The sequence below is a fragment of the Gopherus flavomarginatus genome, chromosome 2 (assembly GCF_025201925.1).
Source record: "Gopherus flavomarginatus isolate rGopFla2 chromosome 2, rGopFla2.mat.asm, whole genome shotgun sequence".
Lineage (NCBI taxonomy): Eukaryota > Metazoa > Chordata > Testudines > Testudinidae > Gopherus > Gopherus flavomarginatus.
In genome coordinates, this window is record NC_066618.1 from 203,802,326 (window position 1) to 203,830,178 (window position 27,853).

At 43.4% G+C, this 27,853-nt stretch overlaps 1 protein-coding gene and 1 long non-coding RNA gene across 2 annotated transcripts in view; one reads left to right on the plus strand and one right to left on the minus strand.

Moving 5' to 3' along the window:
* The window catches only part of CDH19 (cadherin 19), a 183,755-nt gene that overhangs the window by 32,412 nt on the left and 123,490 nt on the right, over positions 1-27,853 (plus strand). Inside the window, 1 exon segment of the mRNA XM_050938808.1 lies at positions 3,285-3,353. The gene's annotated coding sequence lies outside the window, so the exon portion shown is untranslated.
* LOC127044264 (uncharacterized) overlaps positions 1-27,853 on the minus strand; it is a 794,940-nt gene that overhangs the window by 5,820 nt on the left and 761,267 nt on the right. The gene's annotated exons all lie outside the window — the stretch shown is intronic.

Sequence of the window (27,853 nt, forward strand, 5' to 3'; positions counted from 1 at the left end):
TATTGGCATAGATTATTTCTCCCTTCAAGTTGGTTCAAAGGCACTGGCCAACACACTGTGGGGCAGAGAGAAGAAGCCCCACTGAAGGCACTATCTGCACAATCCCATATGGTCTTATGTGTATTCTGAGTAGCCTGTGCAGAAAAGTTAGGTGCTGGCTACCTAGAAGAATATAGAGTGAGTGATCATTTTGCCCATAGCACAGAAATCAATATTGAGGGTTTTCACCTTTTTGGGGTCAGATTTTGCAGCCTTTACTGACATCGTGTAGCATTTACTCATTTAAGTAATCCCATCCAGGGTGTGTCATGGTTCCAGCACAGTGCTCTTTGGTAGTTAGGAAAGCAGAATTGTAGAAAAGACTGTTTTGTTTAATGTGCAGAGCTCAAATGAGAAGAAAGTCTATCCCTCTTTTTGATTTTATGCCTCAGGTTCAAGAGAGTGAAAAACAAGAAATGGATTTAGGAAAAAAGTAAGGCGTCTCTCATCTTGTTCATTCTTTATTATACAAATAGTACATCTTGGGAAGCTAGGAAAAGGCCCCAAAAGGTTTGTGAAACTGTTAAATTATAATTATTTGCTCATTGCATTAGAGGAAGCATTTCACTATTCAGGAGAAAGCCTGGGGCTCATTCTAAGCTAATGGCTGTAGAGCACTGTCTGCAGTCATAGCATTCTCCATTATTACTAGAGAAAGCTTTCAGTTGTTGCTTGAGATTGATTCAGCATGACAGAAAAACGAGTTAGCTACTCATATGCCTTGAAGTTTTTTAAAAGCTGTGGGTACACAGGTTCTACCTTTTGTAACAGGTATGCCATCACCTAGCCAGGCTTTGTTTAGAACTGATAACCACAATATTCATGGATTGGGCATCCATGGAGTTTGAGACAAGGCCAGCCAGCAACCCAAGCCTATCTCTGAAAATGTCCAGCAAAAGAACTGTAGCTTATCAGGCTCAACACCTAGAAAATGGAAAAGTACATCAAATAGATAGATAGAGAGTCATAGGGGTCCAGAGCCTGTTGGAATTTGGTGTCCTAGAAGTGAATTAAACTGTGTCCAGGATAACTGAAATTTTAACAAACATCACTGACTCTTTTTCTAAACAAAGGTTGGCTTGGGTGTTTTGTGACAAATGCTTTGCACGTTCCTTACTGCATTTAATATTACCTCAGAACACTAGCAATTAGCTGAAGCAAGTCTGTCTGTTGTAATATAGTGTTGCTGTGCACTGCTCAGTTGTTGCTTTGTTTCACTCCAGAGCTAGTGGAGCGTCAGTGTTGGATTCAGTGATTCTTATATTATTAATATCATCGTTACAGTTTACAAAGCATGGAAGGTTGTATATAAATGTAAGATATTATTTTCAGCAGCAAAATCAGATAACATGTAACCAAGTAAAAATCAAATATAATGCCTGCTAGACTAACACTCTTCTTCTGAGATTTCTATTTAACTCTTCCCCCTGCCCATTAATCTGCAGTCCATCTTCTCTTTTTACATTCTACATTACTAGCTGACACCCACTAGCAACAGCAAGACTAGCTCACTAAGGCAGCTGCTTATACTCTGCTAACATTGGCCACTGATAGCAGCAGGGTGCCACCTAACAGACAAAGGTCACTCAACTTCTGTCCCTTGGTTTTTCATTTCTACACAGGTGACTGCACTTCAAGATTCCTCCTCCTAGGCTGTCATGCTGCTTCACAGCAGTATGAAAAATAAGGACAACTCTAACCTCGCTAAGGTCTTATTAAATGTTGCTTTACTAACAGTTCAAAAATATATACTCCGTTGCAACTGTTAGCCAAACTCAAATGAGGAGCAGTAGAAAAAAAGATTGTATCCATTAACAATTACCACAACAGAAAAATTCCAGGAAAGAAAAAAAAAGCTTAATCGTTAAAGATAACCTATTAAATCTAAATGGAAATATGTAGTGGAGGAATTATATATCTTCAGGGCTTCCATAAAAATAACCTAATGTGATGCACAAATTCACTCAGAAACCTGTGATAGTGATTTTTGTTGATGCCGAGCACTTTAGGATATATTGCATAACTGGCACCAGACTATTTATCTTCAAGCAAAAGATCTTTCAGCAGTTATGCAAGGTCTTTTATTTAACCAGGATAAACTTGTATAGCACAAATAAGCGTAGGATTTAGGTATTCCTTTTTGTCTCAAAAGTATTTAATACAATATATATATGAGCATGTGAAACATACTTCACATTCTCAGCATTCTCTTTCCTCTCATAAATCTGCCATAGCTAACTTTGTGTAAGAGTGAACAGCACATTCGCTAATAGGTTGCTACAGCCATAATTTCTGTCTGACAACAGTATAAGCCTCAAAAACACTTCTAAAATATTCAAGTTCTGTAGTGAAATAACTTGTTCTGAAGAAAGGAATACTGTTGATTGTTCTAATTCCCTAGGAAATAAAGGTGTGAGGCTGTGAAATCCTCAGAAGTCATGAGCCCTTCACATGATCTAGAAAAAACAGTAAATATTCCTGATGTTATAAAACTGTGAGTTAGAATATAATGAGTCAGATTTTCAAATGAGATCCAGCCCCTATAGTGGCTACCATGATTAAAATGGGAGGAAGATATCACCAATTTTAGTGGTTGTCCTCTATTTAGACAGCTAAATAAACTAAACTTTCTGACTCTGACCCAGCAAATCACTTAAGCACATGCCTAATTTCATTGTCACAAAATACAATTGAGGCCAAGAGCATCACAAAATTAAAAAAAAAGATTAGGCATTTATATGGACAATAAGAACATTCACAGTTTCATTAGATAGTTTAAAAATATTGGAAGGGTTGTAAGCCTTCATCCCTTGGGTCTAAGTCAACATCTAACTGACAGCAAGTTAGGCAGAAACCTCTGTGGACAATTTGCTCCATAGTAGACCAATATGGAGTATTTTGTACCTTCTGTCAGATACTGAATATTAGAGTAGATGCGCCACTGGACTGATCTCGTATGACCATTCCCATTTTCCTAACTAGGTATAAGCTTTCAAAAAGTCCTATGAAGTCATAGAATCATAGAAATGTCAGGCTGGAAGGGAACTGAAGAGGTCATTTAGTCCTAGGGTGACCAGATGTCCTGATTTTATAGGGACAGTCCCAATTTTGGGGTCTTTTTCTTATATAGGCTCCTATTAACCCCCACCCCATCCTGATTTTTCAGATTTGCTGTCTGGTCACCATATTTAGTCTATCCCTTTGTGCTAAAACAGGATTAAGTCTAGTTAATCTATCCCCAACAGATGATCATCTATCCAGTTCTTAAAAATCTCCAGTGACCGGGACTCTACAACAGGTAACCTGTTTTCAAAGTTTAACTATCCTTATTGTTCAGGGGTTGGCAACCTCTGGCACGCAGCTCACTAGGGTAAGCACTCTGGCAGGCCAGGCCACTTTGTTTATCTGCCACATCCGCAGGTTCAACCAATCACGGCTCCCACTGGCCGTGGTTTGCCGCTCCAGGCCAATGGGGGCTGCAGGAAGCGGTGCAGGTCGAGGGATGTACTGGCTGCAGCTTCCCGTCACCCCATTGGCCTGGAGCAGTGAACCGTGGCCTGTGGCAGCCACAATCGGCCGAATCTACGGACGCAGCCAGTAAACAAAGTGTCCCGGTCCCCCAGGGTGCTTACCCTGAAGAGTCATGTGCCCGAGGTTTCCGACACCTGTTATAGTTAGACAGTTATTCCTAATACCCAGCCTATATTTCCCTAGCTTCAAAGTCAAGTATTTCAGTCTATTGCCCTGCCACTGTTGGGTTGTTCCTTATTAAATGTTGCTTTTGTTTGGGTCAGTCTATTTTTAAAGGTCCCAAGCAGTAAATCTTCCACCAATTCTTTGGGAAGACTGTCCTAGAGTCTAACATAATCCTGTTGTCTGGATGTTTTTCTGGCATTCAACTTGAATATTCTATATTTTATTTTCAATCTATTACTCATATTTATATATCTTGTATTAGCCAAAAACCTTCTTGTTTCCTTTGTATTAAAACTCTTCATATAGTTTTAGATTGTTATCTTGTCCCTTCCCTTTATCAGCACTTAAGCAGGTTGTATAGACTTAACCCTTTTAGTCCCAGGTTCTAGTTTATAAGGTTGCTTTACATCAGTCTCTCAATGTAAAGAGGTTCAGAGTGGTATAAAGCATCCTTAATTGGAATGACAATCTGTCCCATAATCTTTTCTTGCGAATTATTTCTCAAAGCTCCCTAATAATTTATTTTGTCTTTCTCTGAACTGCTTCCCCTTTGTGAATATCCCCCTATTAAAGCAGTTCCCACCATACTCCAGGTATGATTGCACTCTCTCCCAGTTCAGAACAATATGTAGGTAGCCCAAAATTGCGTTAGCATTGTTTGCTGTCATGTCATATTGTAAATATATGTCTAATTTGTTGCCCAGAATATAACAGTACCAGAAACCAGCATAGAGTAAAGGTTGTCACTGAAATACCAAGTATATAACTGTACTCGTGCATAAGCCCCACAAATGCTCAAATATCTCAAGGTTTATCCTGAGTGACTTCATTATTGGAAGTGCTGCTTCAGGTAGGTGACACTTCCAGGAATATCAGTACAACACTAATATTTCCTGTGTCTGTCCCCAAACTGTAAGCCAACTCCAGTATTACTACAGGGGTGTACTTCTAAGAGAATGACACCATCATTTTAAAGCAGTGGCAAAGTTCACTGTAGCTGGGTAACTGTAGTTAGAAAATGAATAGAGGTGATTGGAATGTTTTAGACCAAATGGAATTTCACTGAAATGTGCTGTTTTGAGAAGAGGTACCAGTTATGATGAATATTTAATCAGGAAGGTTTTTGAGATCCAGGGCATTCTGATCACTTCTGAACACAGAGAGATAGAGGTAAAGAGAGGCCTGAATCAAAAACCTGAGCTATATGACCAGAAAACAGCTCTGCTGAGATAATTCCATTTCATGAAAACATCAAAAATATTTTGGTTTTGCACTATGCAGAACAAAAACAAATTTCTATACCTCAAAAGTTGTCATGAAATGGAATTATCATCCTCTAGACAGGTATAAAAATAACCATACTGGATCCCTTTGAGCCACAAAAAACATCCCCCAAAATGGGATGGGTGCTTCCCATTTTCTAAAGGTCATAGCAATAGATCTCTTTTGACTGATATCAGTGCTGCAGCTGCTCCTTCATTCGCCTCCCTCCAAGCAGTCACAAATGAGCAGATCACCATATTATACGCTCATGTCTCAGGCTAGAATCCAGGACTGTGAGGCTGCACTATTATGTAGCAACTAAAGTCTTCCTCTGCCCCAGTAGGATTCTGCCACTACTTCTGTCAGGATGATAGAGCTTCAGACCAATACGGTTCCTCTGGAGTCCCAGGTAGGGTAGACTGAGACTTACTTAGCCTCCCCTGACCCTCTAGAACTGCAGTTTCTGGCCCCTGGGATTTCAGTAGATGGGCCGTGCAGAGAAGAGCAATGGAAGAAGAATTCAAGGAAGAAATGTGATTTAAGGAGAAGACTAGGTGAAGAGAAGGCCCTTGATAGGCAAGAAATGAGACCCTTCTTCAGCCATAGAAAGCAGCATTACAGAGAGTGACACATAGAGCAATAAGGGAAGAGGGTTGTGAGGTCCTTAGGGAGCAGGAGGAAATAAGAGCAGAAATATAGGTGGGGTGAGGTTTTAAAGATTAGGATATTGACTTTGATGCAATAAAATCTAAGAAGCCATGTCAGGATTCAAGGTTGAGGGTGATGAAGTGTTGAGTGTAGAGTTTTGGATAAATTGGAGGGGAAAAACTGAGATAGACCCAGAAGATATCACAAATATCGTGATGAGAGATTAATAAAGTGCACAAAAATATTCCAGACAAGTGGATAGAAAGGAAAGGACAGTTAAATGAAATATATTGCAATTTTATATTGTATAAATTTGTGTCAGTCCAATAAAATTAGTAGTGTGTGTTGGCTTTATGAGTCACTAAAACGGTACTTGATTATTTAAAAAAAGGGAGTTAGCTGCTATCACATCTGGAGGACTGAGCGTCTCCCACCAGCCAGTAAAATTGTTGGTTTGGGGTGATAATGCTAAATCATGATTCACAACAGTGAGATTAACAATCCACCACTATTTTTTTTCCTTCTTAAATGTCAAGTAAAATCACTGAAGCATGAAGTGGATTATTTAACAGTGCTGCACATTATCATTTTGAGTTAAAACTTACAGGCAGGAAATGAAACCTGAAGTTGTAGTAATCTTACTGTGGTTAAACAGATAATTATGTAATTTCCTACCTTGTGATTAAGAGCCCCCACACCATGGGAAAAAGGCAACAAATTGTCAAATTGCCGTTGTTTGATTTCTGACAGAGGCCAGGCCCTTCCCCGCCTCATTGTGGCCTTCATCACCCCACCTTCTCAACTGTCTGCTTTGCATTGCCTGCGAACCGCAGAACAGACTGCTCTTGCAGGAGCTGGAAATTGAGAGGCAGTCAGTCTTTATAACAAGAGAGGGCAAAAGCCAACTCTACACATTGAAGATTTCAGAGCAGCCTGATGAATGGCTACTTGCACTTCAGAGAGAGGGAGGAAAGGAGGAAAGGAGGCCTGCAATGGTGGGACTGAAAGCATTAACGTTCTCCACACACTGTTCTGATGTATGTCTGAGTTGGCAATTTAAAAGCTTTTTTTTAATTTGTCCCCAGTACACTGAACAGTCATTGTTTTCACCCTGGTGGCTTCAGCAAGTACAAAAAACAAACAAACAAAAAATCCAACCCCACAACTTGAGGTATAATCATGTTTTGTTTTGTTTTGTTTTCTGATCAATGTTGTGGTTTGGAGGACATGATAGTGAGCTACAGGGGTCACTATGTATTAATTTTAGTGGTTTATTTTAGCAAGCAATTTATGTCTTTTTCCAGAATCTTTTATATTTTCTGCTCATTAATCGAGTTCCCATTTATGCTGCTCCTTTTGCATTAAAAGATGTATTGCACTATTCAGAGCCTTAATTTAGCCCATATGTCAAAACTATATCTAAATGAGCCACTTACAGTACTTCAGTGTGAAATACATTATATAAGTCTCTTCTCCCTTCCACAGCCATATTTTTCCCTTTACAGATTTGGCTTCTTCAGCAAAAGTAAAGTATTGTCCTTCCACCAAAAGTGAAATTAAAAAAAAAACTGTATTACCAAGACTAATTAAAAATTATGGGAAGAAATACAAATATTGGCCTATCACACCAAATCATGAGCATATAATATGCCGAAGGTTTTCAGAGATATTTAATCATTGGAAAAATAGGTCAGATCCTCAGATGGTGTAAATTGGCTAAACTGCACTGAAGTAAATGGGGCTGATTTACATTGGATACATTGTGCTCCAAACAATGGACTATAGTCCTACAATAAATTTGAATATCATGCATTTTTTTAAGCCTTCTTTATAAAGTAACGACAGTAAGTTGTTTTTCTTGTCATCTTATCATTTTTACCAAAATATATTATTACCCTGCATGTTCCCTAAAACAATTTCTTCCTGTAAAATATTCTCCTTTGTTGCCAATGTTGTTATACTAGCAGAACAGGTCACTGCAGCGTATGTAAGAATAATGAATATCTGGCTGAAGAATCAAGACAAAAATTTTTGTACGTTCTTTCTCAAGGTTTGTGTGGAGTCCCGCCTGTTTTGTCAATTTTTCTACTGTAGAATTGCCAGATTGAGAGGTTGGATGAAATCCTAGCCCTATTGAAGTCACTGGAAAAAATATAATTGACTTCAATAGGATATCACTCCTTCTGTTCCGAGTTTTTACTGAGAAAATTTCTTTTTTTGGGGGGAGGGGGGGTTACTGTTAGTCCTGCACTGGGTCAGATCCTCAGCTAATGTAAACTGGCATAGCTCCTATGAAGTCTCTATTAAATTGGCCATTGAATTCAAAACAATACATTTACAGTTGAATATGAGAAATGTAGCTCTTTACCCCTGCTTGGCAAACAGAAGAGTGTTAGAATGTGTATATAACTTTCATGATGATACTGATGTTCCCAATAATGATGTTTGTCATCTACTCCATTGCAAATGGGATCTGCTCTCTCCCATTTAGCACTATGCAATAACTCTTCATTCTCACAGCTCTTAATTCTACATTCTGAGGGTTCAGTGGACTTTTGCACTGATTTATGTACATAAGGCTCCTTCTCTGTTCTAAGGGTACCAATCTCTACTTTTCCTTTTAACGAGGAAAGTCTGGGTGGGTCTTTTAATGATTTATGGGCACATATTCTTTAAAAAAAATCAGAATTAGTATTAATCTAGAACTTTTTTTTCCTCTGTCCTTAAGAATCACAACATTTTCTGCACCGATATTCTCTTACTCTGGCACTTTATTGATATATTGCTTATTACAAGATACAACATTACCATGGTTATAATAATGATATTTAACATCTGTTCATTTTATTTACTGTTTCCTAATTCATTATAAAATTAAAAAAGAAGTCTATTGTCAACACTTCAATTGAGTAACAGGTTATATTTAACATCAGAGCAATTCAACAGGTTAGGACCAACCAGTTGACTTTGTTTTTTAGTATTGTATAGTTGGTTCTTTAACCCCTTATACAGACCTTTTCAAGCCTTGCAAAATAAGAAAAATTCTATGTGGAGTTGGGTTCTAATGAAATTTGGGGTATCAGTACTGCATTTAGTCATATTATAGCCACACTGATGTCTCTGTTTCTTGTAAATAACCCTCTGGCACCCAGTGCTGAGCAAAAGTAATTAATTTCCTAGCTATGGGGTCTTGTTATGGATTTGACACAGACATGCTCTCATTTTTTGTAATTGTGTAAGTAAGTTAAATTTCAGCAGCACCTCTGCTCTCGTTTCTAGTTGCAGAGAGCTTAAAGATCAGGGTAATGGACCTTTTCAGTACTTTACGTACATTGGACTTGACAACTTTTCAGTCCCCTGGGATTAATGTGGCACCTGATCCATCAACGTGGAGTAGAATAATTTTGAACCCAAATCTTGAAGGTTATGGTTGAAGGTCAGTAGCTGCTAAGAGTACTGCATAGCACGTCCTTGTGCCCATACAGAATCCCATTGACATTAGTATGGTTCTTCATGGTTCTCCTTGCATAAATCACTAATGTATTTTTATTGATTCTCCATTTATCTAGCTATCCAGGAGTCTGAAACAAATAAAAAGCCTCCCATTAATCTTGTGCATCAGATATTTGGGGTTGGGAAGGTTATTTTGCTGCCAGAAATCCAGTCTTTAGCCAGAGTTCCAGACCTAGGGTATCCCTTGAGAACTGGAAGCACAACAAAAGGCAGGGGAAAATCACTATGTAGAGGGTAGATGGGCTGGAGACTCAGGTGCAGTAACAGGACAAGCAGTCAGAAGCCACAAGGAAAAGAGATGGTACTGGAGCAGAGCTTCCTCTCCCACTTCTGATTCCAAGTATCTTGACATGCACTATTCAGTCTGCTGAAGAGCCTTAACCACAATCACCTACTCAGTGTACCATGTTGTCAAAGTTTGAGAAACCTACTTTTGGTGGCTGGCGATGGATGCCCCAATATGGCTCAAAGAAAAAAAAAGGAAGTGAACATTCAACAAATGTAAAGTTTTTTCAGTATGTCCATCCTGTCTTAGAGGCAGTTCCCAAGTGATGAGATTCTTAATGCCCACTTCAGTCTTGGACTTTCTCTTGAGGCCACAAACAAAGATAACAACTGTGGTGTTAATCTTTATGAACTGACCATCTATTCACTAAGACATGGTTCAGATCACCAACTCATTTCAGAGGCCATCAGACTGTAACAATGACTTTAGGACACTACTGATTTACTGTAGGTGGGATTTGAACTGACATCTTAATCATTATTGGAAGGGGTCCATTATTAATCAGTTGATCTATCCCACTCCCTATGAAGAGTTTCTGTCTTTGCATTCTGTTCAGGACCAGTCCTATGAAACCTGGAAGGGCTTTGTGCTTCAGCCAAACTCTAACTATTGAGGATTAGGAAGAAACAGAGGCCAGGTTATCCCACAACTACCTACTAAAGGGTTTCTTGTACCTTCCTCTGCAGCACCTGATACTGGCCACTGTTAGAGACCAAGGACTGTATTAAATGGACCACTCACCTCATCCAATATGGCCGTTTCTGTGTTCTTGTAAATGACCGTAATGCTGTCAGTTTATCACAATATCCTATCAAGCAGAAATTCCATGAGCTTAAGCATCCTGAGTGCAAAGTTTTTTTTTCAGAATAAGCTATGACCCCCCTACGTAGGACCCAGACCTGCTGGCTGATTCTGGGATGCACACAGCACGGTGCCAAGACAGGCAGGAAGCCTGCCTTAGCTCCCCTGCTGCGTCACTGACTGGGAGCTGCCTGAGGTAAGCCCATGCACGCCCCAACCACCAACCCCTTGCCCCAGCCCTGAGCCCCCCCCAAAACCCAGAGCACACTCCTGCACCCCAAACCCCTCATCCCCAGCCCAGAGCCCGCACTGCCAGCTCAGAACCCTCACCCCCTGCAGTCTAACCCCCTGCCCCAGCCCAGAGCCCCCTCCCACACTCTGAACCCCTCATCCCTGGCCCCACCCCAGAGCCCTCACGCCAATCCCTTGCCTCAACCTGCAGCCCCCTCCCACACTCCAAATCCCTCAGCCCCACCCCCCAGCATGGAGCCCCCTCCTGAACCCCAAACCCTCATTCCCAGCCCCACCCCAGAGCCAGTACCCCCAGGCCAGAGCCCTCACCCCCACCCAGTGAAAGTGAGTAAGGGTGGCGGAGAGCAAGCCACCAAAGGAAGGGGAATGTAGTGAGCAGAGGCCAGGGCCTCTGGGAAGGGGTGGGGCTAGGGTGTTTAGTTTTGTGCAACTAGAAAGTTGGCAACTCTAGATAACGGGCTGGACATTACAGGAAATATTCTGAGTGTTTAGGAGTTAGAAGCCTGTTACTGCCTATACAGAAAGAGTGCAAGGTCAACAAAGTCTTGTAAGAGTGCTGTGCTGCAATAGGCTCATAGTTTTGGTGAGCTGATCTGCAGCAGACACAAACAAGACTACTTCACTCCAAGGGCCAGTAGTTGTGAGGTGACTCTGTGTACCCCTGGGAAACAGCACACAAACCCTTACAGGTTTTTTAGAAATGGTTTTACTGAAGTAAAATTCTTTACATAGGCACAGTAGATTTTTAAATGAGCCAAGTTATTTGTGCATTCATTTGCTACATTGCTGCAGAGATTCTTTAACATGAATATACAGAGACAAAAGTAGTCTAATTTTCATTGGAGATGTCAGTTTAACAATGAAAGCTGCCTTCATTGATTGACTGATTGATTAGGTTAAAGCAGAAATTCTTAAAGGCTGTTAATGTTCCTTTAGGGATGTGAAGAAAAGCTTCATGAATCAGGGAGGAAAAAAAACACTTTATACTTCAATTAGTTGACATGAGCAAAAATGTTTGTGTTCTATATTTCAGAGAATTTAGTTTGTAATCCAGGTATTAAAATTACCAAAGAAATTACACTTTTTCTCACTGAAGATGTGGCCTGTATGATTTAATGTAACAAGTATTTACAGCACTGTGCCTATAAATACCTCCAACTTTTCCTGTTGAATATCTTAACTGAACAGAAATTAGAGACTAATCATCTCTTTTGAAACTGGGGCAGTGGGCAGGAAGGGGAGTGTATGCATGTGTATATAATTTTAGCAACCCTGCTAGAGTACCAAACAAACAAAATTTAAGCACTTGTATAACACTTCTCATCCATATATCTCACAATGCTTCACAAAAGAGGGACATATTGTCTTCATTTTGTAGACTGGGATACTGAAGCACAGAGGCAAAGCACTTAAACTAAAACTTGCTCAAATACTTTCCTAAATAGGGATGGCCTTGAGCATATGCTTAAAGTTAAGCAATTGCTTAGCCAAATCAAGACAAGACAGATTCATTTGTCCAACTTGCCATTCAGCAAGTCAGTGGGAGAGGAACAGAATCCAGGTTGCCGGTCTTCCAGGCCAGACCCTATCCAGTAAACCACAGTACCTTTGAACAAGCAAATAGACCAGGGGTCGGCAACCTTTCAGAAGTGCTGTGCCGAGTCTTCATTTATTCACTCTAATTTAAGGTTTCACATGCCGGTAATACATTTTAATGTTTTTTAGAAGGTCTCTCTCTACAAGTCTATATATTATATAACTAAACTAGTGTTGTATTGTAAAATAAACAAGGTTTTCAAAATGTTTAAGAAGCTTCATTTAAAATGAAATTAAAATGTTGATCTTATGCCACTAGCCTGCTGCTGGTCTGGAGTTCTGTTCACCTAGGCCAGCAGTGGGCTGAGCGGGGCCTGCAGCCAGGACCCCAGCTGGCATGGCAGCCAGAACCCCAGACCAGCAGCGGGCTGTGCGGGGCTGGCAGCCAGGACCCCAGATCGGCAGTGGGCTGAGCGGCTCAGCCCACTGCTGCTCAGGGGTTCCATCCGCCAGCTCCTGCCAGCCGGGATCCACTCACCCCGCTGCCAGTCTGGGGTCCCAACCCTTCCCACATACAGGGGGTACCTACCTTCTCCCTGGTTCTGGCCCATTCTCTTCCTCTCTCTGCACTGAGCGAAGGGTGGGAGTGCACTGAGCACAGGGCTGGGGGTGAAGGGTCTGGCTGGGAACTAGAATGAGGGAGGGGGCTCAGGGTTGAGGCAGGAGGTTTGGGTGTGGGGCACTTACCTGGGTAGCTCCCATTTGATGTGAGGAGTGCAAGTGGAAATGTGTGTGGTGGGAGGGGGTGCAGGAGCTCAGATTTGGTGCTCTGGGTGGGAGTGGGGGTGTGGGGTGCATGGGATGTGGGGGGGCTGGGGGATGTAGGGGTGCAGGGCTCAGGGAAGAGGGCTGTGAGGGGAGTCAGGGCTCAGGGCAGAGGGCTGGATGACTGCCCCCCTCAGAACCTCCAACCCCCACACTTCTTGTCCCCTGACTACTCCCTCTTGGGACCCCTTCCCCTAAGTGCTCCCCCAGGACCCTATCCTCTATCTAAGCCTCCCCGCTCCTTGTCCTCTGAGTGCCCCTCTAGGACCCTACCCCCTACCTGTCCCCTGACTTCCCCAACCCTTATCCACACCCCCACACAGAACCCCCTAGACCCTCATGCCTATCTAACCACTCTCCACCCCCTGACAGGACCCCCAGAACTCTGGACCCATACAACCCACCCCCCGCCTGCCCCAACCCCTCTCCACACCCCTACCTCCTAACAGCTGCCCCCAGAACTCCTGACTTATCCAAGCCCCCCAGCTCCTTGTCCCCTGACCACCCCCTCCAGAGACCCCTGCACCTTAACTGCCCACCCCCCAGGACCCTCCTTGCTCCCTGTCCCCTATCCACTCCCCACCCCCAGCAGACCCCGGGATTCCCATGCCCCATCCACTCCCCCTGTCCCTGACTGCCCCCTCCATAGACCCCCACCTCTAACCATCCCTCCCGGGATTCCAACCCACCTTGCTCCCTGTCCCCAGACTGCCCCCACCCCTTATCCAACTCGCCCCAGCCCCCTTACCATGAGGCCACGCGCGCAGCATTCTGAGGGCCAGGGCTGCTCGAGCGGCGGGCAGGGCTCCGCATAACCAGGGAGCGTCTTTCCCTTTCTAGGGAGCCAAACCCTGCCCCGCGGGAGCGCGCAGCCCCGGCCCCCAGAGCGCTCCGCGTGCGCGCAACAGCAGCGTTCAATGGGAAGGCGGGAGAGGGGCTGGCGGCTTGCTGCGCTCGCCTGGACGCTCCGACCCCAGAGCGCAGAGCCTGTAGCTTGCCATTCCAGCAGGATTTTTAATGGCACACTGGAGTCCCGGCAGCCCCTAGCGTGCCATTAAAAATCGGCTCCGGTGCCGTCTTTGGCACACGTGCCATAGGTTGCTGACCCCTCAAATAGACTGACATTAGAGCAGTGTTTTCTCCAGGTCAGGCTTAAGGTACATTTGTAAGGCAGAGTATAGACTGGCACCTGCCACTCCATTTTGTTCTCTGTGTTAGGCAACGTAACTGAGGCTTTAAATCTGTAAACCACTACCTCCCTCATAAGAGTGTGTGTGTGTGTAAGCTATTAAATAGAAAGAGAGAACACTGTTCCTCTAGGAAGAAAATGTGAAGTTTTCTATTTTTAGAGCTATTTTTTCAGGCTTATTCTGCTCTGTTGCACTGGTGTAAAACAACAACAGCAACTCCACGGCATTATCTTGATATATAACAAGTGAGAGCAGAATCAGACCCTTTTGTCTTTAAGGAAACACTGATATAAATTCTTATACTAATCTGTGCTTTCTAGTGAAGTCCAGACTCTCTTTATTAGAATAGCAAAGAATATCTCAACAACAATAATACTTTGCATTTATACAGGGCTGACTTCCACTGAGTTCAGGCTTTGGATTGAGCCCACAAAGAATTTTATCTGAGAATCTCAAAGTACTTTACAGAATGAGTAAATATAATTGCCCTTATTTTACAGTTCAGGAGTCATAAGTCAGAGAAGTAACCTGAAAAGGGCCAAACAGTAAATCATTGGAAGAATAAGCAATAGAGCCCAGGACTCCTGATATTCAATTTCCTGCTCTAACCAACACACTCCTCATACCTCTCTAGCATCATACTGTACTTAGCTAACTGGATCTTTATGCCCTTTCAGACATCTTGGGGTAGACCTGCTTAATAACAATAATAGCCATCTTTTCATTTCAGGCTTCTCCGCTATTTGAAATCCCTTGACCTTGCTGTTTGCAAAGTAGACTGACTGACTGTGGAACTGAGTAGGCTGAGCTGCTGCATTAGTTGGTTCTCCATCTGGCTGGTGGTTAGTTGGCTGTCTCCCAAAACAGGAGTGACCTTGCTGCTGGGCTAGCTAGCTCTTAATCTGATTGGGACTTTGCTGTCTTGCTTCTAGCATGGTTTCCTTCACTCCTGGCTGCCACGCTAGCTGGTTCTCCATCTGGCTGATGGCCAAGATGACCCAGTTGCAACTTCTCCATCTGGTTTATTCTTGGAATGATTCGCCATCTGTTGCTAATTTAATATAGTCACCCCACACACTCTTCCTACAGCCTTGCTACTATATATCCTCACTCATTTTTGGCTTGATTTCTGCCTAATGCAGAGACTGAATCTATTTTTCTGTGCCTCTTCTTCTGTTTCTTTACTGTTCTGCACTAGCTGGCAGAAAGCCTTCTAACAATATCCCGTCTTCACTGTCAGTTTCCTCACTTATGCAGTGTTCCATTAACAGTCTGCTGTAGTCCTTTGCAAACCAGCTACAGAATCTGTCTTATATTGTAATTGCATCTTCATGGTCTTTTCCAAAACATCCATATCAGCCTTATACACCTGTTTTATTTGTTCATTTGTTTGTTTTCCCACTCTGTGGGCAAAATACTGCCTATTATAACAACACATTCACTTTGTAAGCATTACAAGAGAACAGACTCCAGCCATTCAAACTCCAGAAAAGAGAATACCTTTAAAACCAAAGTCTTGTCTCCTTTGGATTGACAATAAATAGTTCATGATATGTAATGTTTTGTAATATAAGTGATGTAGATGATTATTTTATTACTACAGATCCCATCTGACCTGGGTTTGCCACAGAGTGTTCCCTCCCTACTCCTATTGTACAGTATTGTATTGTTGGACATCTCTTTCTGGAACTTTTAAGGTTGTTACATCTCAAATGTACTATATACATATTTATTTCAAAGAGCTGGTGGGGATCTTTGCCCGAGTGGGGCTTCCAAAGGAGATATTAACGGACCAAGGTACCCCATTTATATCAAAGCTAATGAAGGACCTCTGTACGCTGCTCCGTATACATACCCTGAGAACTTCAGTCTATTATCCGCAGACCGATGGGCTGGTAGAAAGGTTTAACTGAACCCTCAAGGCTATGATAAGGAAGGTGGTAAGTCAGGACGGGAAGGATTGGGACACCCTATTACCTTACCTTATGTTCGCCATCCGAGAGGTACCTCAGATCTTAATTGTGTTTTTCTGCTTTGAATTAGTATATGGGCCCCACCCCCAGGGCATATTAGATATTGGCAAAGAGATCTGGGAAGAGGAACCCAATGAGAGGAGAAGTATAATTGAACATGTATTGCAGATGCGAGACCGGATTGCCTGTGTCACCCCTTGTAGTGGGGTGGTCACCTGCTCCTGCCCTGAAAGGGCTTGAAGCCAGCCCTGGGAGAGGGCTGGGGCTATGAACGAAAGGCTTGCTGACTAGAGAGGCACCTGCAGCTGGGCCACGCCCCAATCAGACTGCAGCTGGCCCTATAAAAGCCAGTGAAACCAGGAGCTGAGAGGACTCTCCCTGTAGCTCTTGAGGGAGAAAGGCCTGGCTTCCTGGGAGCTTAGAAAGAGTACCTAAAGTGAAGCAGGGCTGGGAGAAGGCTAGAGGAGCTGGGGGAGCTCCAGCCTGGAAACCCTCTGGGTTACAGGCATGGTTAAAGGCCAGAAAGAATATTGAGGTTGCAGAGGGCAGCCCAAGAGTAGGTAGAGGCAGCAGGTCTAAACTCTCCTTGCCGGTGATGAGTGGCATTTAAACTGCAGTCTGCCCCAGGGAATGGGGGCTAGACCGAGACTGGTAGTAGCCATAGACTGAGGCGAGGTGGGGGATAGAGGGTTGGGGGTACCCCCAGGAGGGGAGACCCAGAATTGTGGGGGTACTGCCAGGGGCAGAACCCCTAGGCAAAGGGGCATCGGGGTCTGGGAGGGACACGGAAGCCAGTGGCAAGCGAGGCATCAGCCTGTAGAGGGTGCTCAGGAGGCTGGAAAAGCTAATTCCCTGAAAGACCAGTGACCCTGCCAGCAGGTAGGGGATCTTGGGGGACAACTACTGCACTGGTGAGGTGCAAAATAAACTTTATTGAGAAAATGCAAAAACAGGGAAAATTCAATAGTGAGGGGTATGGGGTTTGTTAAGGTAGACAATTGGGGAGGGGTTTCTTTTAGTAAATAGTATAGGGGGTTTCAGTAGTGGGGTACAATACAGTTGGTAACCAATTAACACTGAAGTATAAATGTAACAGGTAGCTAACAATTTCTGTGTAAAGGGTGTGTCACAGCAGCATATAACCAACTAACAGTTATGGGTAAAATGTGTTAAATAACCAACAACTCTAGGTAAAAATGTGTCACACTGGTGTAAATGTAAAATGTGAAGTGTGTCAGAGAGAAAAAGGGTAACCAATGGAGTTTTATGCTAGACTTCAGTAATACAATTGAGGTTTGGCAGCAGTAGAACACGTGGGGGAAGGGATTAAAAGAGAGAGAGAGAGAGAGAAAGGCAGTGGTAGAGGACTGAGGTTGGGGAATGGGGGAAGAAGAGCATGTGGTGGAGCAGAGACCAAAGGCAGAGGCGCTACGGAGGGAGATTTAAACTCAGGGAGACACAGAGAGCAGACAGGCTGCAAGTTTAAATAGCAGAGAGACTGCAACGAGTGACTGGGGAGCTCGGGGGGAGACACGGGCAAGCTTGGTGGGGGGGGCGTTAGGGCAGCGGGAAGACAAACTTAACCACAATTATACAGAACACAGCAAAATCTTATTCATGATCTAACTTAACCAAGACTACACAAATTAGCAAGTAACAGAACACAATGCAACAATTCTTTTTTAAACCTAACTTACAGAGCACAATACAAACAATTCTTTAAACCTAACTTAACCACAGCTATGCAAAATGAAATTACAACTTATCTAGACTAAGAACCTGATTCTAATAGGTGCACCTTACACTATACCGATTCTTTGATCGGGCGGGGGAGCAGTTCCAGAGGGCAGAGTGGTGTGTGCCCAGGGTACAGCCGGCGGGGGTGGCTGCAGCAGTGGGGCGGCTGCAAGCCGGCGGCCCAGGATACAGTCCAGGAAGGCACAGCTTAGCAGCGGCACAGGCTTATTTTTAGCAGCAAAGGCGCTGCAGAGCAAGAAACAGATTACAGATACAGACCAAGGAGTTAGCTTGGGTCTGTCTGCTGGGGTAAGAAGGTCAGCAGCTAGGACAGGGGGAGTCAGCAAGAGGGAGTTTTTACCAATCCCCAGGACAGCAGCAAGCACAAAGGCAGGAACAGCATTAGCCTCGGAGGGTGGAGAGAGGACTCGATTCGCTTACAATAACCAGGAGATCTCCAGGCACAAATTCATTGTTCGTGGGAGGGGAGTGTTGCAGGGGGGGCAACAGTTGGGGTTCGTTTGCCCGGTGTGCGTATCCCCAATGACCACACCGGAGTGGAGAAGCAAGTTTATTTGAAATCAAATAAGGCACAGGGAGAAATCAATCTCAAATCCTGCATGAATCACTATCCGTTGCCATGTCTTATATACCTTACTTGTTTACAGAGATGTTCACAGGTGCTACAATTCATCATTTACAATTCATTAACTACCGGATCTTTTATTTAACTATATCCTTAACCCATACTACTGACCTCCCCCTTTGATCGATTACATCTTGTACCATAAACAAAAGAACAAAAGAAAATGATAAATGATTACATATACTCATGCTAGGTAGCAGGCCTGAGAATGTAAACTTCTGACCCCACGCCATATTGCCAGTCACTTGGAGCTTTTCTCTCCCCCTGAACAGGAGTTTAAAAACGAGGGTATGTTCAAAAACAAACGAGAGCGGGGAGAGGGCCCCCCAAAGACCCCTAGCTGATCAGACCAGGTGGCAAAGCAAGGACCTTCTCCAAGGTCTGATCAGAAAATGTCCGGCTTTAAAGGCAAACTCAGGCAGTTTCCCACCAGTACTTCTGATTGGCTCCTCTTGATACAGGGAAGGAGAGAAGGCAGGGAAAGGCTGCAGGTAAGCATAGGCATGCCTGGGCATGTTCTGAGCCACAGGTATGACTCATATGCTTAATTAGTTGGCCACTTCAGGTCTTGCATTTCTGGGCAGCGCCCCCCACACCGAGCCCGGGTCTGAACAAAGGAGCCAAACAAAGAAGCAAGAAGCCCCCTCCCTAGGCAGAGCAATGGCTCCAGTTAGTCTGTACAAGCCATTCCTATGAATAGGGCTGTGACTTTAGTTAGCACAATGGCTGGGAGGGACGGCCACACAGGACAAACAGAAAGGAGAGGGGAAAAAGGAATGCAGCAGGGGGACAGCTGTAACAGACAACCAACAGGAGGCACGTCTCTACAATCCTATTGTACGGGAACATTTGAAAAAGGCGCAGGAGGCCCAGCTAACCCATTACAATTGCCAGGCAAAAGTCTGACAATTCCAACCAGGGGATTGGGTGATGGTATTGGTACCAATGACAGAGGCCCTATAGGGTGGTTGAACGCATGGGGAAAGTAACCTACACGGTGCGGCAACCAGGACATCAGAAACAAGAATGGATTTATCACATTAACCTCTTAAAGCCTTGGCACCAGTGAGAGGCATGTGTAGTGGCCCAAGAGAACCCAATCCAGGGAAATTACCTGCAGGAGCAGATCAGGATATCCACTAATCTGACACTGAACCAGAAGAAGGCGGTAACTAAGATGATCAGCCGATACCAGGATGTGTTTTCAACCAAACCAGGTTGGACCAACGAAGCATATCACCACATTAGTACAGACCCTGGGGAAAAGGTAACTTTAAGGCCCTACTGGGTCCCAGCGCCAAAAAGGGAGGAGATCAAGAGAGAGGTAAAAAGGATGTTGGAGCTGGGAGTCATCGAAGAGTCCCACAGTCAATGGTTGAGCCCGATTGTGCCAATGGCACCACTAAGTTTTGTAATGACTTTTGCTGGCAGAACAAGATATCCAAATTCGATGCATACCCCATACACCATTTTGAGGAGTTAGTTGACCGCCTGGGCAATGCCCAATTTTGACCACCCTTGATTTAACAAAGGGATACTGGCAGATTCCCCTTGCCAAAGATGCAAAAGAAAAGATGGCATTCTCTACTCCAGAGGGTCTGTTTCAAAATACTGTTCTTCCTTTTCGACTGCATGGGGCATCTACCACCTTCCAGTGTCTTATGGACAAGCTCCTGCGACCCCATACCAGTTATGCAGCAGTGTACCTGGATGACGGGGTTATTCACACCCCCAACTGGGAGACCCACTTGGAAAACGTGGAAGCGGTACTGGACATGCTAAGACAGGCCAGCCTTACAGCCAACCCAGCCAAGTGTGCTATAGGGTTAGCTGAGGCTAAATGCCTTGGCTACATTGTAGGAAGGGACATAGTCAAGGCCCAACTAAACAAACTGGAGGCTATCCAAAATTGGCCCCAGCTGAATTGAAAAAAGCAAGTCTGGGCATTCCTGGGTGTGGTGGGATAGTACCGGCAATTTATTCCCCATTTCGCCCGGGATCCAGACATGGTGAAGTGGACAGATACCTCAGAGAAAGCATTCACGGATCTATGGACAGCCTTGTGCAGTAACCCCGTGCTTATAGCCCTGGACTTCAACAAAAGTTCATTTTACAAACAGATGCATCTGAAGTAGGATTGAGAACTGTCCTGTCACAGATGGTTGGAGACGAAGAACACCCGATCCTCTACCTCAGAAGGAAACCCCTCCCAAGAGAGCAGAAGTATGCAGTGGTTGAGAGAGAGTGCCTTGTTGTGAAATGGGCCATGGAAACACTATGTTATTACCTGCTGGGATGATGGTTTATCCTTGTGACTGACCATGCACCCTTCCAGTGGATGCTGCGAAATAAAGAGAAGAACACAAGGGTGACCAGATGGTTCCTGTCCCCACAACCTTTTCAGTTCACCATACAACACTGGGCTGGAAGTCACCATGGCAATGCAGATGGCTTGTCACAGGTACGCCGCCTGACGTCCCAAGTTGCCCAACCCTGTGGTGTTGAGAAGAGGGTGGGGGATATGTGACAGGGTCAGGCCAGATGGCTACGGGAGAGTGATAGAAGGCAGATATATTAGCCTCAGATTAAGAAAGTCCCTTTTCCCTGGGTAAGGTAACAAGGGCAGTTCCAGAACAATCAGGAACTTGCTGGAACCAATTAAGGCAGGCAGGCTAATTAGGACACCTGGAGCCAATTAAGAAGCTGCTAGAATCCATTAAGACAGGCAGACTAATCAGGGCACTTGATTGAAAAAGGACCTCACTGCAGTCAAGGGGAGCAAGAGGTGCACAAGAAGCTGAGAGTAGTAGGCGTACTGCTGGAGGACTGAGAAGTACAAGCGTTATCAGACATCAGGAGGAAGGTCCGGTGGTGAGGACAAAGAAGTTGTTGGGAGGAGGCCATGGGGAAGTAGCCCAGGGAGTTCTAGCTGTCACACAGCTGTTACAGGAGACACTAAAGACAGCTGCAATCCACAGGGCCCTGGGCTGGAACCTGAACTGGAGGGCGGACCTGGGTTCCCTCCATCCCCCCAACTTCCTATTTGTATATAAAAGGAGTTGATCTGGTCTGTGGGTCCCACCGGAGGGGAAAGTCTCTGTCCTGTCCCTTGACCCATTAAGTCGGCCAGCAGAGGCTGCGAGGATTATTCTTCTCCTTTTCCCCATGCTGACCAGTGATGAGGTTAGCCAAGTGAACAGCAGATTTGTGCCACTAACAAAAGGAGCCAAACTGAGGACTGCTGTGAACCTCTGAGTCGAGCAAATCTGCCAGAAAGCGCAGAACCCACCAAGGCAGAGGAGGAACTTTGTCACATACTATTAATTGTCATTACAAAGGTGAAACCAGGATTCTAAAGCTCAAATCCATTTGGTCATGGGAGGCTAGATCCACAAAGGGAACTTAATCTCAGAGTTGCAACCCTTAGCATCTATGTGCTGTGATCCCAATGGAATCCACAGTCATGGATTAGTGGTTCAGGTTCCCTCTACAGTGCATACAGAAAATAAGGCACCTTAAAATGTCATTCACAAAAGTCACTTCACTGAATAGGGAGTTGCATAAACTAGCCAGTAGTTGATATTGAGGAGAAGGATGTGGCCTAAGCCCCACATCTTAAAGGGAGTTAGGTGCCTAATTCTGATGTGGAGAGAGGTGCCTTAAATTACTCAGGATTCACAGCTGTGATCCCTCATCTAGAGGTAGGTGCCCAAGCCAGCTCTGCCCTTTCTTGCAAAATACCAACGAGGAAGAGGTGGTAGAGGTGCTGGCACATTACATTGCGAAAGACAGAAAATGAAATCTAAGATAATGATCTCTCTGTAAACTCTATTTTCAGTGCTTACACAACTTCTGTTGGGCACTTCTTACTCCCACCTCTGCTAATTATCTTGGCTGTAAGTGTTAGTCTACACTTAGAGCTGGGGGTGTGATTCCCAGCTGGTGTAGACATGCTCACGATAGCCCTCACTGAGCTAGAGTGATAAGATGGTACTGTAACAAGTGTAGTACAGGCAGCCGTAAGCAGCGGCATAGTATAGTCATGCTGAGTACAAGTCCACCTGAACCTCATGAGTGTGTACTTCTCACAGGTAGCCTGTGCCATCACTTACTGCTCCCATGCTACCCCAGCTATGCTACTATTTTTAGCACACTAGTTCAATGAAAGCTAATGTGAAGATGTCTACACAAGGTGGGAATCAACCTCCTAGCTCCAAGTGTAGGAGGTAGCTTAAGGCAAAAAGGGTGTGAGAGAGTTAACTCTTTCCTTTGCAATAATCCCACTTAGCCTGTTTCCCCTATTGCAAACAGGCATACTTCAACCTTTATTTTCTTTGCTTTCAACTAGTAACTTTCAGTTTGAACGAGGTATGAAGAATGCAGCAACTTAAAGATGTACCTTCTGAGTAAAAACAAAATGAAACCCCAGCTTTCAAGTGTGACTGGGATTAATCACACACAAACTACCGTAATTACTATACTATACTAATTCTTGTAAAATCAAATAAATCCAGTTTCAGTTAACTCATTGTGGTAAACTTTGTGAAGAAAATAAAACTACAATTGGTCCAACTTAGTAAACAACTCAGCTGTAGGAATCCCTGTTTAAGGAGGGACCTGGTTGCAGGTGCAGAGGCAGCCAGAGGGAGTTCATGGCAGCGTGGCTCAATTCTACCAGGAAGTAGAGCAACAATCAGGGGTCAGAACTTTTGTGGTGGAGTAGAATTACTCTAATCACTCGTGCCTCTCTTGGGATATACAAGGTCCTGAATGGGATCTGTGACATATTCCATGGAGGGGTAGGGTCAATCCCTGGCAGAAAAAATGTGGAAGGGGATCCCCTCTGAAAGGGGATTCTTCAGGAGATTCCCTCGTCCTGAGCCTATTCCCCTGGCTTTTCGCCTGTGGAATGAATTGAAAAAGTGATGGAGTTTGCGTATGGTCTCTTTCTGACACAATGCTCTCCATAACAGGAATACTGAGTGCACTATTTAGAAAAAAGAAAGAGTCATCTTTGGAAAGGCATGACTACACTATAATGTTCAGATTCTTTTTTCATTATGAAGGTTATTCACCATTTCCACAAAATTTTCACACATTTACTAAGTCTACACTTTTCCCAAAGCAATTATGTTTTGTTATGATTCATTGAACTCCTATCCTCATTCAAAAAGGATTCCACAATATGGCAATGCAGAGTCAAAGATGGAGGAGGAAAAGCATGAATAGTACATGAATGCACAAAATCCATCATTAAAGAACAATATTAAAAAAAAAACAGATAATGAAATTGATTGTCAAGATTACCAAGGGAAGGGGTCTTATCTGTCACAAGGGAAGTTACAGCATGTGGTGGCTACTTAAAACAATTATCCTATATATAAGGAAATGAGACTGTTGTGTTATTCATCCATTGATATTGCATATTGTATGCACACCTTTGGCTAAAGATAATTGACCAGCTTATGGTTTCTGGATTAATTTTAATACTTGTTGCTTATAATAATTTTAATGGGGGAGGTAGGATTTGGCTGTGTGGATGTCATTACCAACAGAAAGGCAAAATGGGAAATATTTATATTCAACACAAGAGCTGAGAGATTGCACTAGGATGGTGTATCTCAGATAAGCACAATGGCCATAATCCAAAACACAATCGCTAAACAAACTAAAAGAGGTGGTTAGAGGCAAAAAAGGCATCCTTCAAAATTGGAAGTCAAATCCTACTGAGGAAACTAGAAAGGAACATAAACTCTGGCAAGTCAAGTTTACAAGTATAATTAGGTAGGTCAAAAAAGAATTTCAAGAACAACTAGCAAAAGACACAAAAACTTAGAGCAAACATTTTAAGTATATCAGAAGTAGGAAGACTGCTAAACAGTCAGTGGGGCCACTGAATGATCAAGGTGCAAAAGGAATACTCAGGAAAGACAAAGCTGTTGAGGAGAAACTCAATGAATTCTTTGCCTCGATCTGCACTGCAAAGTATATGAGGAGATTCTCACATCTGAGCCATTCTTTTTAGGTGACAAATCTGAGGAATTGTCACAGATTGAAGTGTCACTAGAGGAGGTTTTGGAATTAATTGATAAACTTAACAGTCACAAGTCACCAGGACCAGATGGCATTCATCCAAGAGTTCTGAAAGAACTCAGATTTGAAATTGAAGAACAACTAACTATGTTATATAACTTATCGCTTAAATTAGCCTCTGTATAAGATAACTGGATGATAGTTAATGTAACAGCAATTTTTGAAAAAAGCTCTAGAGGCAATCCTGGCAATTACAGACCAATAAGCCAAACTTCAGTATTAGACAAATTTGTTGAAACTATAGTAAAGAATGAAATTATCAGACACACTGATGAAGATAAAATGTTGGTGAAGAGTCACAGCTTTTGTGAAAGGAAATCATGCTTCATCAATCTATTAGAATTCTTTTAGGTGTCAACAAACATACTGGCAAGGGTGATCCAGTGGATATAGTGTGCTTGAACTTTCAGAAAACCTTTGACAAGGTCCCTCATCAAAGGCTCTTAAGCAAAAGAAGCAGTCATGGGATAAGAGGAAAGATCCTTTCAAGGATCAGTGACTGGGTAAAAGACAGAAAACAAAGGGTAGAAATAAATGGTCTATTTTCAGAATAGAGAGAGGCAAATAGTGCCCCAAGGATCTGTATTGGGACCAGTGATATTTAACCTACTCAGACAATCTGGAAAAAGAGTAAACAGTGAGATTACCAAATTTGCAGACAACACAAAATTACTCAAGATAGTTATGTCCAAAGCTGACTGAGAAGAGTTACAAAGGGATCTCACAAAACTGGGTGACTGGACTACAAAATGGCAGATGAAATTCAATGTTGATAAATGCAAAATATGCACATTGGAAAACAAATCCCAAGTATACATACAAAATGATAGGATCTATATTAACTGTTACCACTCAAGAGATCTTGGAGTCATCATGAGTAAATCTCTAAAAACATCTGGTCAGTGTTCATTGGCAGTCAAAAAAGCTAACAAATGTTAGGAATGAATAGGAAAGGTATAAATAATAAGATAGAAAATATCATAATGCCACTATATAAGTCCATGGCATGTCCACACCTTGAACACTGTGTGCAGTTTTGATCAAACCATCTCAAAAAAATGTATTAGAACTGGAAAAAGTACAAGGAAGGAAAACAAAAATGATTAAAGGATGGAACCCTGGGTGTCCCTAAGTCTCTGACTACGGAAGCTGCGACTGGATGATTGGATGGATCACTCAGTAATTGTCCTGTTCTGTTCATTCCGTCTGAAGCTTCTGGCACGAGCCACTGTCAGAGGACAGGCTACTGGGCTAGACAGATCACTGGTCTCACCCAATATGGCCATTCTCACGTACACCAGGAAATGAGAGAGATTCTCGTTGACTTAGAGTCAGGCCCAACATCTACCAGAATCCAGGGGAAAGCAGCCACTACACAACCCTTAGAGAGGTTTTAATGCACCCTCCCACTACTTCTGCTAGGACCCATTGGCTGGTATGAATGTACGGACCTCTCCCTATGTACCCTTTGGAAGCATGGGCTGCTTCTCTAGCCTGAAGTGGGGTTTATAGACTGCCACTTTGTCCACTGCTTGCAATACATGAAACAGGAATGTGTGTGTGTATTACCTTTCATTCTGCCTCCATCTGGGACTGAAAAAAGTATTTAAAAAGTATTTAAACATCCTTCAATTTCTTATACTATTTCTATAAACTGTAGGTTAAATAAATATGTAGGTTTATATATAGATATATTGTAGGTTAGCACTGATGAGCTGAGAATTCATCAGATTAAGGACCTTTCATAAGAATGAAACTCCTGGGGATAACCTTCCCTAATACTGCTCAACAGCACTGTACAATTTTGAAAAGTTATAAACTGCACATTGATAAAAGCACCATGTAAAGAGATACACACAAGAAGCCAATTCCAGTGCATACCACCTTCCCATTCTGTAGGTCCTGTTCAAAATCCAGAAAAGATGCTAATATATTCAGTAGCACCATCTATTGGCAATGTATCTATTAGCTGACTGTTTGCATTGCTAGAGACAGATCTCATTTATACAGCACTCCCATAAAACACATCAATCTGCCAGCAATGTGGAAACTTGATAGCCATTTCACTGGTTTCCATTAACCTCTTGCCAAAATGTTCAGTTGTTTTACAAAGTGATTATTTTCTTTCCCTCTCTTTCTCTCTCTCTCTAGTCTAATGACCATGCTGCACTTGTGATTTATTTTTTCACCTTCTCTAAGATCCATAAATCTTTCTACAATAAAAAGGGGGAGCTTTGTCTCTGGTGCAATACTCATTCTTTTTCTTACTCAGCTCTAGTTTCAGGGTTCTTATGCTCAGTGTGTAAAATTCAACTCTGTGCAGAGGCCCAGCACAAAGCTTATCCATCACTGAAATCCCATTTAAGCCTCTTTCTGTATTGTCAGCCTATTCTGTACTTTAGAAGGATAATTTTAAACAAACAAGGCAAGAAGAAAAATTATAAGGCTTGAATCACATTTTTTGCCCTGAAGGGAAAAAAGGTTTATCTGACTCCCACCTTGGGATGCCAAGAACTCCCATATTTTCCCTTGGTTTGATCACTCCAAGACATCCTTCACTATGGTGAAACCTCCACATAATGGGAGTGTCGGTGTTGCCTAGTTGTCAGGCGAGGGTGCATCAAGTTGTCTCCCTCCTTCATGAACTCCCCTTTACAGTTATATCCTATCTTCTGGGGTCTCACTCTTTTTGTGGCTCAACCCCCACCCCCTAACTGGCTGGGTCATACATCCCTGTCCACTCCTTTCTGGGAATATATACCAAAAGAAAACTGATCACAGAGAAGCATTTCAGCAGCTACAAGACCTTCACGGCTTGCACACTTAGTTTGTGGACTTCGGGTCTAGGCCCTTGCACATTCAGGGTTTGTATAAACAATAATGTAAGCCTAAAGTTAGTGGGACTTGAGTCAGCTGACCCACGTCAGGGAACCCTATGCTTGAGCGTCCACACTGCATTTTAAGCCTATGTTAAGGATTGATTGTCTGACCTATGCTCTAAACTGGGGCTCTGGCATCTACACTGCAGTGCAGTCATAGATCTGAGTCAAAGTAACCCCATCTCAGAGCACCACCCCACCCAGTGTCAAGTCCTACAAAGGTGTTGCACTGTGGGAAAACTCTACTGCCCACCCTGTGTCCTAACTGTGACAGTTCCCATAAGGAGCACATGAGCACATAAACTGCATAACTAGCTCCTTTGGTGGCTGTCTCAGTAGAATGAGTGCAGTTTGAGAAGGCTTTATACTGAACTACCATCTAATCTGGGAATTGGGCTCTCCACCTCTAGGCTGAGTCCCGTGGCAGGAAGATGCTCATGTGCACCCGTTCTGAGGATAATGGGGACATCAGTCTC